The 15,059-nt window shown below is 39.4% G+C and overlaps 1 long non-coding RNA gene across 1 annotated transcript in view; it reads right to left on the reverse strand.

Annotated features, from left to right (window-relative positions):
- Positions 1–355: 355 nt before the first annotated feature.
- Positions 356–15,059, reverse strand: part of LOC134740170 (uncharacterized) — a 366,820-nt gene continuing 352,116 nt past the window's right edge. Inside the window, exon 7 of the long non-coding RNA XR_010127442.1 lies at positions 356–429. This is a non-coding gene — a long non-coding RNA (uncharacterized LOC134740170). The remainder of the gene's footprint in view (positions 430–15,059) is intronic.

The raw sequence follows: 15,059 nt of genomic DNA on the forward strand, positions 1-15,059 counted from the left end.
CAAGCAGGATTCATCACACTTAGTTTAGCAGTGGTACTGGATTGATTTAAGATTGAGCTTTTACGGGAGTGGCATGCTGAAAGGGAACTGAGGCTTAAAAACTTACATATAGTGTCTACGCTGAATAGAAATAGACGGATTGGGTAATAAAATTTCACAAAATTTGTAGGTAAGATTTGTTATACAAATAATAATTGATACAATTAGTGATTTTTTTGTCATCAGGAGTGAGGAAAAGGAAGGAGTTCAGCTTGACTTCAAAAGTCTACATGACTCATGAGAATTCAGAGGGAGTATGTTGGAGGAGATGATAATGTTTCAGATATGATGAGTTAGAGATTTATACTTTCTTCCACTAGACTGCAGTTCCATAGATAGGGTCTTTGTTTGTCTTGTTCTCCATGATTTCTCCATCATTATCTACAATGCCTGGAACATAATACATGCTCAATAAATAATTGTTGACAGAAAAAAAAAGGATGATATATGGGAAAATAGTAGAAAATATAATGGTCAACAAGTACAACTATCTCAATATGTTTTGGTAGTCCCCCACAATGGAATACCTTGTAGCCAATAATAGATGCAGGCATACCTCAGAAACACTGTGGGTTCAATTCTAAACTATCACCATAAACTGAGTCACATTAATATTTTTTGTTTCCCAGTATATATAAAAGTTATTTTTATACTATACTGTAATCTATTAAGTATGCAGTAGCATTGTATCTTAAAAAAGTATATACACAATTTTCAAATATTTTATTGCTAGAAAGTGCTAACAATTATGTGAGCCTTCAGCAAATCATGATTTTTCTGCTGGTGGAGGGTCTTTTCTTGTTGAGGTTGGAGGCTATGAATTTGTCAGAACAGAAATCAACACAATTATGCAAGTTTCACAAGCAGGGTTCATCATGCTTAGTTTAGCAATGGTGCTGGATTTATTTAAGATTGAACTTTTATAAGACTGGCATGTTGAAAGGGAACTGAGGCTTGATGTTGACAACTGCTGATTAATCAGGATAGTGGTTGCTGAAGGCTGGGGCACCTGTGGCTATTTCTTTAAATAAAACACATAAAGTATAGCACATCCATTGACTCTTCTTTTTATGAAAGATTTCTTTGTAGCATGTGATGTGATGGTGTGGTTTTTGTGTTTAGGGTTTTTTTTTTTTTTTTTTTTTTGAGACAGGGTCTGGCTCTGTTACCCAGGCTAGAGTGCAGTGGCACAATGCAACCTCTACCTCCTGGGCTCAAGCCACCCTCCCAACTCAACCTCCGAAGTAGCTGGGGCTACAGGAGCACACCACCACACCTGGCTAATTTTTGTATTTTTTGTAGAGACAGGGTTTCTCTATGTTGCCCAGCTGGTCTCAAACTGCTGAGCTCAAGTTATCTAGCTGCCTTGGCCTCCCAAATTGCTAGGATTACAGAAGTGAGCCACTGCGCCTGGACACGTGATGCTGTTTGTTAGCATTTTACTCACAGTAGAACTTCTTTCAAAATTGGAGTCTATCCTCTGAAACCTGACAACTTTTATCAACTAAGTTTATGTAATATTCTAAATCCTTTGTTGTCATTTCAACAATATTTGCAGCCTCCTTACCAAGCATAGATTTCCTCTTCAGAAATTACTTTCTTTGCTCATCTGCAAGAAGTAACTCTTCATCCATGCAATTTTTATCATGAGACTGCAACAATTCAGTCAGATTTTCAGGTTGTACTTCTAATTGTGGTTCTCTTGCTATTTTCACCATATCTGCACTGAAGTCTTGACCCCTCAAAGTTATCCATTAAGGTTGGAATTAACATCCTCCAAACTCTCATTACTGTTGATATTTTGACCTCCTTCAATGCACCACAAATGCTCTTAAATGGTGTCTAGGAAGGTAAATCCTTTCCAGAAGGTTTTCAATTTACTTTGCCCAAATCCATCACAATCTATGGTAACTATAGCCTTAAAAATGTATTTCTTAAATAATAAGACTTGAAAGAAAGTTTGGCAGGACTCAGTGGCTCATGACTGTAATCCCAGCACTTTGGGAAGCCCAAGCAGGTGGATCACCTAAAGCCAGGAGTTCCAGATCAGCCTGGCCAACATGGTGAGTCCCCATCTCTAATAAAAATACAAAAATTAGGTGGGCATGGTGGCATATGCCTGTAATCCCAGCTACTTGGGTGGCTGAGGCAGGAGAGTTGCTTGAACCCAGGAGGCAGAGGTTACAGTGAGCCAATGTCACACCACTGCACTGCACTCCAGCCTTGGCGACAGAGCGAGACTCTGTCTAAAAAATAAAAAATAAAAAAAGGCTTGAAACTTTGATTTGTGGGCTACAGAATGGATGCTGTGTTAGCAGGCATGAAAACACATTAATCTCCTTTTACATCTCTACAGAATTCTTGGGTGACGAGGTGCATTGTCAGTGAGTACAATAGTTTGAAAGAAATCTTTTTTTCCAAGCAGTAGATCTCAATAGTGAGCTTAAAATACACAGTAACCATGCTGCGAACAGATGTGGTATCATCTAGGCTTTGATGGTCCCTTTATACAGCACAGGCAAAGTTGATTTAGCATAATTTTCAAGGGCTTTAAGATTTTTCTAATGGTAAATGAGCATTGGCTTCAATTTAAAGTCACCAGCTGCATTAGCCCGTAACAAGAGAGTCAGGATGTCCTTGAAGTTTGAAGCCAGTTATTGACTTCTCTCTAGTTGTGAAAAGTCCCAGACAGCATTTTCTTCCAAGAGAAGCCTGTCTCTTCTACATTGAAAATACATTGTTTAGTGTAGCAACCTTCATCAATTACATTAGCTAGATCTTCTGACTATCAGCATTTGCTGCCACTTTTTTGTTATAGTGATGGCTTCTTAAAAAACAATCTATGCTAGCTTCAAACTTTTCTTCTGCAGCTTCCTTACTTGTTTAGTCTTCATAGAATTGAAGTGAGTTAGGGCCTTCTTCTGGATTGGGCTTTGGCTTAAGGGAATGTTGTGGCTACTTTGATCTTCTATGATGACTACTCAAACTTTTTCCGTATATCCAATAAGGCAGTTTCACTTTCTTATAGTTCTATCATTTGTGTCTTCACAGGAGTAGCACTTAATTTCCTTCAAGAACTTTCCCTTTGAATTCACAACTGGCTAACCATCTGGCTTAAGAAGCCTAGCTTTTGGCCTATCTTGATTTTCAACATGTCTTCCTCACTAAGCTTAATTATTTCTAGATTTCGACTTCAAATGAGAGGGGTATGACTCTTCCTTTTATTTGAACACTTAGAGGTCACTGTAGGTTAATAATTGGTCTAATTTTGATATTTTTGTGCCTTGGGGAACAGGGAGCCTGAGGAGAGGGAGAGAAACTGAGAAATAGCCAGTCAGTGGAACAGTCAGAGCACATATTGATTAAGTTTGCCGTCTTACATGGACACAATTTGTGGCATCCCAAAACAATTAAAATAGTAACATCAAAGATCACTAATCACAGCACAGGTCACCATATCAGATATAATAATGAAAAAGTTTGAAATATTACAAGGATTACCAAAATGTGACACAGAAACACAAAGTGAGCACATGCTGTTAAATAGAAAAATGATGCCAAGATTTGCTGGATGCAAGGTTGCAACAAACCTTCAATTTGTAAAAAACACAGTATCTGCAAAGAGCGATAAAGCATTATTTTACTGTATAGTAGAATGATATTTAATGATATAAAAACATTCATGCTATAAAAAGTAGAAAAAAGTTATAAAACTGTGTCTATTTCAGAATAATAAAATTTGTTTTGTAAATAACAATTTACTAAATAGGTATCTACATATAAAATTGTTTATATTAGGGTGGTGTAATAATAAATAATTTTTTATTTTCTTGTCCTTGATCATTTCTATTTCTAAATTATGTTTAACAGTTTTCTTGTTTGCTTCTCTTTTGATTAAAGATGAACAGAAGCCAAATTAGGATCAAACAGAAGTACCTCCGTTCTAGTTACTAACTTGATGATGTTCTAAGCAGCAAGCAAAAGATTTCTTTCATTAATGTTGTCCCCAGGAATTGAATAAGTTTACTTTCTAAAGTCAAGCCCCTTGCTTGGGTCGGGGAAGGGGAATTGAGGAACGTGAAGTTTTTAATTTCTGTTGTTGCTTTGTTTGGTCAAATTTTGTTTTATTTGGGCAACAAAAGTTGGTTTTTGTGTATGTGTTTTTTCTTTTGCAAATTTGTCAGTTACAATAATAATAACCATCTGTGGTGCCGATAGGCTCTTATTTTTACTTATTCATTTTCCTCAGCAGCAGTCTTTGTGATAAACCTTTGTTGCAAAAGGATTTTAAAAAGCAATAATTTTTTTTCCTTCTCCTATATCCAACTCACCAATTTTTCTTCCCATCTTCAGGAACTTATTATTTAGAAGACTTTATCATCTCTAAGTAATATCTTTTTGTTTTAAGCCAGGCAAATTTAGCATTGAGAGGGTGTATACCAACTTTAGTGACACTAAAGTTCTGATAACCCATTACCAATGAACCAGCCTCTAGGTGATAACCTTTTATCTACTTTTTTGTCATTGTTTGTGGGGACTAAAAATTACAGGAGATAAAAATGAGGTTGTCAAATTCCAAAATATAGAATTATAGAATAATTGAATTTATAGGGACCTTAAGACTATGTCAACTATGCACTTATTTTATGAACGAAGATAAGAGATTTATAATAAATTGCTAATTAGTGCCTACCTTGCTAGTTAGTGCCTGCATTGCCAGTCAGTGCCTATATTGCTAACTAGTGCCTTTTCACTTTTTGTTGCTATGACTACCACATTCAGGAAGAGGAAGTTACTCATTATAAAATACATATGCTAAATGTCAAGATCTCTAAGTTTTGATAATGTCAAAACAATATTATTGCTAAACTCATTTTTTATTCTTCGAGTAATGCTTTCTAATATTATCAAATAATTTTCAGCAGCTCTTGTCATTAAGTGGTTTTTCTACCTCCAACTGTTGCAGAGTCAAATGATTGTTACAGAGGTGAAATCATTGCGTGAAGACTCAGCATGCCTTAGAAGCAGGGCCAAGATGGCTGACTAGAAGCAGTGGCATTCTGAAGCTTCCATGGAAAAAAATTATAAGTGTGTGAATCCATCACCAGCAACCGAGGTATCCAGGTTCTCTCATCAAAATTGACTAGAAGGCTGGCATGACCCTCAGAGAGAAGGAAGAACAGTGTGGTGCACTGGCCCACCTGAGAGCCACATAGGGCAGGAGAACCCCCCTTCCCCCAAGCCAAGGGAGGTGGCGAGTGAGCATGCAACCCAGCTGAGGGAACTGTGCTTTTTCTGCAGAACTGTGCAACCCATGGACTGGAAGATCCCACTTGCAAACCCTGCCACCGCGGCCTAGTGTTCCAGGCCCAGAATGCACAAATTCTTAGAGCCTCACAGCTGGAATCTGCTTAAGCCTACCAAACTCCCGAGGTGAGGGGCGACCAGCACTGGCTGTGGCTGCCTACTGTCTAAACCCTTTGAGCTCCTTGTGAGAGGAGCAGCAGCCAGCACTGGGACTCGCAACTGCCTAACGCGCTAAGCTTACTGGGTGGGGAAAGGGTGACACCCATCTCCATAGCTCCAGGCTGTGCTTTTCTCCTGCTAGAGCCAGGGGGGCTGGAAGGCTTGGTCCCAAGACTTGTCCCCACAGCCCAACACACCAGCTGTGGTATTATGTGGCCAGAGTGCCTCTTCAGGCCTAAATTTGATGCATCCTTCCTCGTTGGGTGGGGTTTCCCTGCAAGAACTCCAATAACTCCACTCAGAGCCCCCATGACAAAATCCAGATCTCCCTGGACCTGAGCCCCTAGGGGGAGAGGTGACCACAGTCTCTGTGGACCAGCAGACTTAGGCTCACTTCCTGGTAGTTCTGAGGAATCTGGGTAGCCCCGATGAGTGGGTTTTCCCCCAGCAAAGCACACCCCTTCCACCAAGGAACAAAATGCTTCATTTAATGGGTTCTGTTCCCCATGCCACCCAACTGGGTGAGACTTTCCAACAGGGGTTGTCAGACACCCTATACAGAAACAATCCTACTTGAATCAGGTTTGTTCCCTTCAAGGTCAGGGGTCCCAGAAGAAGGAGGAGGCACCCATCTTTGCTGTTCTCCAGCCTTCTTGAGTGACATCTCCAGGTGCAGGAGCAAATCAGATGAATAGGCCCTGAAGTGAACCCCCAGCAAACTGCAGTGGCCCTACAGAAGAAAGACCTATTGAAAGAAAAACAAGCAGAAAGCAACAATAGCAGCATCAAACAACAACAAAAAAGGCTCCCCAAAAAACCCCATCCAAGGGTCAGCAGCCTCAAAGACCAAAACTAGACAAACTCATAAAGATGAGAAAAAATTAATGAAAAAAATGCTGAAAACTCAAAAGGCCAGAGTGCCTCTTCTCCAATGATCACAATGTCTCTCTCCATCAGGGGTGCAGAAATGGTTGGAAGATCAGAGGGATGAATTGACAGAAGTAGGCTTCAGGATATGGGTAATAAAAAACTATGTTGAGCAAAAGGAGCATGTTCTAAACCAATTCAAAGAAGTTAAGAACCTTGATAAAAAGTTATAGGAATTGCTAACTAGAATAACCAGATTAGAGAAGAACATAAACAACCTAATGGAGCTGAAAAACATAGCATGATAACTTTGTGAAGCATACACAAGTATCAATGGCAGACTCAGCCAAGAAGAAGAAAAAATAACAGAGTTTGAAGACCACCTTGCTGAAATAAGACATGCACACAAGAAGAGAGAAAAAAGAATGAAAAGGAATGAAGAAAATCTCCAAGAAATATGGGACCTCATAAAAAGACCAAACCTAAGATTGATTGGAGTACCAGAAGGAGATGGGGAGAATGGAAACAAGCTGGAATACGCACTTCAGGATATGATCCAGGAGAACTTCCCCAACCTAGCCAGACAGGCCAACATGCAAATTCAGGAAATACAGAGAACACCATTAAGATACTCCATGAGAAGATCACCTCCAAGACACATAATCATCAGATTCTCCAAGGCTGAAAGCAAGGAAAAACTGTTAAGGAAAGCCAGAGAGAAAGGCAAGGTCACCTACTAAGGGAAGCCCATCAGACTAACAGCAGACCTCTCAGCAGAAATGCTACAAGCCAGAAGAGATTGGGGGCTAATATTCAACATTCTTAAAGAAAAGACTTTTCAACCCAGAATTTCATGTCCAGCCAAACTAAGCTTCATAAGTGAAGGATTAATAAAAGGTTTTTCCAGACAAGCAAATGCTGATGGATTTCATTACCACCAGGCCTGCCCTGCAAGAACTCCTGAAAGAAGCATTAAGTATGGAAAGGAAAAACCAGTACCAGCCACTGCAAAAACACACCAAAATATAAGGACCAATGACACTATGAAGAAACCGCATCAACTAGTGTGCAAAATAACCAAATAGCATCATGATGACAGGATCAAATTCACACATAACAATACTAACCTTAAATGTAAATGGGCTAAATGCCCCAATTAAAAGACACGGACTGGCAAATTGGATAAGAAGTCAAGACCCATCGATGTGCTGTATTCAGGAGACCCATCTTACATGCAAAGACACATATAGGCTCAAAATAAAGGAATGGAAGAAAATTTACCAACAAAATAGAAACAAAAAAAAAAGCAGAGGTTGCAATCCTAGTCTCTGACAAAACAGACTTTAAACCAACAAAGATCAAAAAAGACAAAGAAAGGCATTACATAATTGTAAAGGGAACAATTCAACATAAGGGGCTAACTATTCCAAATATATATGCACCCAATACAGGAGCACCCAGATTCATAAAACAAGTTCTTAGAGACCTACAAAGAGACTTAGACTCCCACACAATAATGCTGGGAGACTTTAACAACCCACTGTCAGTATTAGATCAACAAGACAGAAAATTAACAAGGATATTCAGGGCTTGAACTCAGCTCTGGATCAAGTGGACCTAGTAGACATCTACAGAACTCTCTACCCCAAATCAACAGAAAATACAGTCTTCTCAGTGCCACATGGCACCTATTCTAAAATTGACCACATAATTGGAAGTCAATCACTCCTCAGCAAATGCAAAAGAATGGAAATCACAACAAAGGGTCTCTCAGACCACAGTGCAATCAAATTAGAACTCAGGATTAAGAAACTTACTCAAAACCACACAATTACATGGAAATTGGATAACCTGCTCCTTAATGACACCTGGGTAAATAATGAAATTAAGGCAGAAATCAAGGAGTGGTTTGAAACCAATAAGAACAAAGAGATAACATACCAGAATCTCTGGGACACAGCTAAAGCAGTGTTAAGAAGGAAATTTATAGCACTAAATTCCCACATCAGAAAGCTAGAAAGATCTCAAATCAACACCCTAACATCACAATTAAAAGAGCTAGAGAGGCAAGGGCAAACTAATCCAAAAGCTAGCAGAAGACAAGAAATAACTAACATCAGAGAACTGAAGGAGGTAGAGACATGAAAAGCACTCAGAAAAAAAAAAGAGAGAGAGAGAATTAGGAGCTGTTTTTTTGAAAAAATTAACAAACTAGATAGACAGCTAGCTAGACTAATAAAGAATAAAAGAGAGAAGAATCAAATAGACACAATAAAAAATAATAAAGTGGATATCACCACTGACGTTAAAGAAATACACACTACCATCACAGAATACTATAAACAACTCTACACAAATAAACTAGAAAATCTAGAAGAAATGGATAAATTCCTGGACACATACACCCTTCAAAGACTAAACCAGGAAGAAGTCAAATCCCTAAATAGACAAATAACAAGTTCTGAAATTGAGGCAGTAATTAATAGCCTACCAACCAAAAAACACCCAGGACCAGACGGATTCATAGCTGAATTTTATCAGAAATACAAAGAGGAGCTGGTACCATTCCTTCTGAAACTATTCTAAACAATGGAAATGAAAAGACTTCTCCCTAACTCGTTTTATGGAGCCAGCATCATCCTGATACCAAAACCAGGAAGAGACCCCCCCAAAAAAAAAACTTCAGGCCAACATCCCTGATGAACATTGATGCAAAAATCCTCAATAAAATACTAGAAACCAAATCCAGCAGCACATCAAAAAGTTTATACACCATGATCAAATTGGCTACATCCCTGGGATGCAAGGCTTGTTCAACATGTGCAAATCAATAAAAGTAATCTATTACATAAACAGAACCAAAGACAAAAACCACATGATTTTCTCAATAGATGAAGAAAAGGCCTTTGATAAAATTCAACATCCTTTTATGTTAAAAACTCTCAATAAACTAGGTACTGATGGAATGTATCTCAAAATAATAAGTGTTATTTATGACAAACCCACAGCCAATATCATATTGAATGGGCAAAAGTTGAAGCATTCCCTTTGAAAACTGGTACAAGACAAGGATGCCCTCTCTCACCACTACTAGTCATCATCGTATTGGAAGTTCTGACCAGGGCAGTCAGGTAAGAGAAATAAATAAAGGTATTCCAATAGGAAGAGAGGAAGTAAAATAGTCTGTCTGCAGACTACATGATTTTATGTTTAGAAAATCCCATCATCTCAGCCCCGAAACTCCTTGAACTGATAAGCAACTTCAGCAAAGTCTCAGGATATAAAATCAATGTGTAAAATTACAAGCATTCCTTTATACCCAAAATAGGCAAGCAGAGAGCCAAATCATGAATGAACTTCCAATTAAAATTGCTACAGAGAATAAAATACCTAGGAATGCAGCTAACAAGGGATATGAAGGACCTCTTCAAGGAGAACTACAAACCACTGCTGAAGGAAATAAGAGAGAGCACAAACAAATGGAAAAACATTCCATCCTCATGGATAGGAAGAATCAATATTGTAAAAACGGCTATAACACCCAAAGTAATTTGATATTCAATAGTATTCCCATCAAAATACCATTGACATTCTTCATAGAATTAGAAAAATCTATTTTAGGAGGTGGGTTCCAAGATGGCCGAATAGGAACAGCTCCAGTCTGCAGCTCCCAGTGTGATCAATGCAGAATACAGGTGATTTCTGCATTTCCAACTGAGGTACCTGGTTCATCTCATTGGGACTGGTTGTACAGTGGGTGCAGCCCACGGAGGGCGAGCCGAAGCATGGCAGGGCATCGCCTTACCCGGGAAGTGCAAGGGGTCAGGGGATTTCCCTTTCCTAGCCAAGGAAGCTGTGACAGACTGTACCTGGAAAAACAGGACACTCCCGCCCAAATACTGCACTTTTCCCAAGATCTTAGCAACTGGCAGACAAGGAGATTCTCTCCCATGCCTGGTTTGGTGAGCCCCATGCCCACAGAGCCTTGCTCCCTACAAGAACAGCAGTCTGAGATCGAACTGTGAGGCGGCAGCATGGCTGGGAGAGGGGCATCCACCATTGCTGAGGTTGAGTAGGTAAACAAAGCAGCCAGGAAGCATGAACTGGGTGGAGCCCACAGCAGCTCAGCAAGGCCTACTGCCTCTATAGACTCCACCTCTGTGGGCAGGGCATAGCTGAAAAAAAGGCAGCAGAAACTTCTGCAGATTTAAATGTCCCTGACAGCTCTGAAGAGAGCAGTGGTTCTCCCAGCATGGCATTTGAACTCTGAGAACGGATAGACTGCCTCCTCAAGTGTGTCCCTGATGCCTGTGTAGCCTAACTGGGAGGCACCTCCCAGTAGGGGCAGACAGACACCTTCTATAGGTGGGTGCCCCCTGGGACGAAGCTTCCAGAGGAAGGATCAGGCAGCAATATTTGCTGTTCTGCAGCCTCCGCTGGTGATACCCAGGCAAACAGGGTCTGGAGTGGACCTCCAGCAAACTCCAACAGACCTGAAGCTGAGGGACCTGTTAGAAGGAAAACAAACAAACAGAAAGGAATAGCATCAACATCAACAAAAAGGACATCTACACCAAAATCCCATCTGTAGGTCAACAACATCAAAGACCAAAGGTAGATAAAACCACAAAGATGAGGACAAACCAGAGCAGAAAAGCTTAAAGTTTTAAAAACCAGAGTGCCTCTTCTCCTTCAAAGGATCACAGCTCCTTGCCAGCAACAGAACAAAGCTGGATGGAGAATGACTTTGACAAGTTGAGAGAAGAAGGCGTCAGAAGGTTGGTAATAACAAACTTCTCCGAGCTAAAGGAGCATGTTCGAACCCTTCACAAGAAAGCTAAGAACCTTGAAAAAAGGTTAGATGAATGGCTAACTAGAATAAATAGTGAAGAGAAGACCTTAAATGACATGATGGAGCTGAAAATCATGGCACAAGAACTTCGTGATGCATGCACAAGCTTCAATAGCCGATTCAATCAAGTGGAAGAAAGGCTATCAGTGATAGAAGATCCAATTAATGAAATAAAGTGAGAAGACAAGGTTAGAAAAAAAAAGAGTAAAAATAAATGAACAAAGCCTCCAAGAAATATGGCACTATGTGAAAAGACCAAATCTACATTTGATAGGTGCACCTGAAAGTGATGGGGAGAATGGAACCAAGCTGGAAAATACTCTTCAGGATATTATCCAGGAGAACTTCCCCAATCTAGCAAGGCAGGCCAACATTCAAATTCAGGAAATACAGAGAATACCAAAAAATACTCGAGAAGAGCAACCCCAAGACACATAATTTTCAGATTCATCAAGGTTGAAATAAAGGAAAAAATATTAAGAGCAGCCAGAGAGAAAGGTTGGGTTACCCATAAAGGGAAGCCCATTAGATTAACAGTGGATCTCTAAGCAGAAACCCTACAAGCCAGAAGAGAGTGGGGCCAATATTCAACATTCTTAAAGAAAAGAATTTTCAACCCAGAATTTCATATCCAGCCAAACTAAGCTTCATAAGTGAAGGAGAAATAAAATCCTTTACAGGCAAGCAAATGCCAAGAGATTTTGTCACCACCAGGCCTGCCTTACAAGAGCTCCTGAAGGAAGCACTAAACATGGAAAGAAACAACCAGTACCAGCCACTGCAAAAACATGCCAAATTGTAAACACCATCGATGCTATGAAGAAACTGCATCAATTAACAGGTGAAACAACCAGCTAACATCAGAATGACAGGATCAGATTCACACATAACCATATTAACCTTAAGTGTAAAAGGGCTAAATGCCCCAATTAAAAGACAAAGACTGGCAAATTTGATAAAGAGCCAAGACCCATCAGTGTGCTGTATTCAGGAGACCCATCTCACTCGCAGAGACATACATAAGCTCAAAATAAAGGGATGGAGTAAGATCTACCAAGCAAACGGAAAGCGAAGAAAAAATCAGGTGTTACAATTCTAGTCTCTGATATAACGGTCTTTAAACTAACAAAGATGAAGAGACAAAGAAGTCCATTACATCATGGTAAAGATATCAATTCAACAAGAAGAGCTAACTATCCTAAATATATATTCACGCAATACAGGAGCACCCAGATTCATAAAGCAAGTCCTTAGAGACCTACAAAGAGACTTAGACTCCCACACAATAATAATGGGAGACTTTAACACCCCACTGTCAGTATTAGACAGATCAATGAGACAGAAGGTTAACAAGGATATCCAGGACTTAAACTCAGCTCTGCACCAAGCAGACCTAATAGACATCTACAGAACTCTCCACTCCAAATCAACAGAATATACATCCTTCTCAGCACCACATCATACTTATTCTAAAACCGACCACATAACTGGAAGTAAAGCACTCCTCAGCAAATGGAAAAGAACAGAAATCACAACAAACTGTCTCTCAGAACACAGGGCAATCAAATTAGAACTCAGGATTAAGAAACTCAGCCAAAACTTCACAACTACATGGGAACTGAACAACCTGCTCCTGAATGACTACTGGGTGAATAATGAAATGAAAGCAGAAATAAAGATGTTCTTTGAAACCAATGAGAACAAAGACACAGCATACCAAAATCTCTGGGACACATTTAAAGCAGTGTGTAGAGGGAAATTTATAGCACTAAATGCCCCCAAAAGAAAGCAGGAAAGATCTAAAATTGACACCCTAACATCACAGTTAAAGAACTGGAGAAGCAAGAGCAAACAAATTCAAAAGGTAGCAGAAGGCAAGAACAGGCAAGAGCAGAACTGAAAGAGATAGAGACATAAAAAAACCTTCAAAAAATCAGTGAATCCAGGAGCTGGTTTTTTGAAAAGATCAACAAAATTGATAGACTGCTAGCAAGACTAATAAAGAAGAAAAGAGAGAAGAATCAAATAGACACAATAAAAAATGATAAAGGGGATATCACCACCGATCCCACAGAAATACAAACTACCATCAGAGAATACTATAAACACCTCTATGTAAATAAACTACAAAATCTAGAAGAAATGGATAAATTCCTGGACACATACATTCTCCCAAGACTAAACCAGGAAGAACTTGAATCTCTGAATAGACCAATAACAGGCTCTGAAATTGAAGCAATAATTAATAGCTTACCAACCAAAAAAAGTCCAGGACCAGATGGATTGACAGCCGAATTCTACCAGAGGTACAAAGAGGAGTTGGTACCATTCCTTCTGAAGCTATTCCAATCAATAGAAACAGAGGGAATCCTCCCTAACTCATTTTATGAGGCCAGCATCATCCTGATACCAAAGCCTGGCAGAGATACAACAAAAAAAGAGAATTTTAGACCAATATCCCTGATTAACACCAATGCAAAAATCCTCAGTAAAATACTGGCACACAGAATCCAGCAGCACATCAAAAAGCTTATCCACTGTGATCAAGTCAGCTTCATCCCTGGGATGCAAGACTGGTTCAACATACGAAAATCAATAAATGAAATCCATCATGTAAACAGAACCAATGACAAAACCATACGATTATCTCAATAGATGCAGAAAAGGCCTTCAACAAAATTCAACAGCTCTTCATGCTAAAAACTCTCAATAAACTAGGTATTGATGAGACATATCTCAAAATAATAAGAGCTATTTATGACAAACCCACAGCCAATATCATAATGAATGGGCAAAAACTGGAAGCATTCCCTTTGAAAACTGGCACAAGACAAGGATGCCCTCAGTCAGCACTCCTATTCAACACAGTGTTGGAAGTTCTGGCCAGGGCAATCAGGCAAGAGAAAGAAATAAAGGGTATTCAATTAGGAAAAGAGGAAGTCAAATTGTCCCTATTTGCAGATGACATGATTGTATATTTAGAAAACCCCATCGTCTCAGCCCAAAATCTCCTTAAGCTGATAAGCAACTTCAGCAAAGTCTCAGGATACAGAATCAACGTGCAAAAATCACAAGCATTCTTATACACCAATAACAGACAAACAGAGCCAAATAACGAGTGAACTCCCATTCACAATTGCTTCAAAGAGAATAAAATACCTATAAACCCAATTTACAAGGGATGTGAAGGACCTCTTCAAGGAGAACTACAAACCACTGCTCAACGAAATAAAAGAGGACACAAACAAATGGAAGAACATTCCATGCTCATGGATACGAAGAATCAATATCGTGAAAATGGCCATACTGCCTAAGGTAATTTATAGGTTCAATGCCATCCCCATCAAGCTACCAATGACTATCTTCCCAGAATTGGAAAAAAACTACTTTAAAGTTCCTATGGAACCAAAAAAGAGCCCGCATTGCCAAGACAATCCTAAGCAAAAATAACAAAGCCAGAGGCATCACGTTACCTGACTTCAAACTATACTACAAGGCTACGGTAACCAAAATGGCATGGTATGGGTACCAAAACAGATATATAGACCAATGGAACAGAACAGGGGCCTCAGAAATAACACCACACATCTACAACCATCTGATCTTTGACAAACCTGACAAAAACAAGAAATGGGGAAAGGATTCCCTATTTAATAAATAGTGCTGGGGAAACTGGATAGCCATATATAGAAAGCTGAAACTGGATCCCTTCCTTACACCTTATACAAAAATTAATTCAAGATTGATTAAAGACTTAAATGTTAGAACTAAAACCATAAAAGCCCTAGAAGAAAACCTAAGCAATACCATTCAGGACATAGGCATGCGCAAGGAC

Source organism: Pongo pygmaeus, chromosome 8 (assembly GCF_028885625.2).
Source record: "Pongo pygmaeus isolate AG05252 chromosome 8, NHGRI_mPonPyg2-v2.0_pri, whole genome shotgun sequence".
NCBI lineage: Eukaryota > Metazoa > Chordata > Mammalia > Primates > Hominidae > Pongo > Pongo pygmaeus.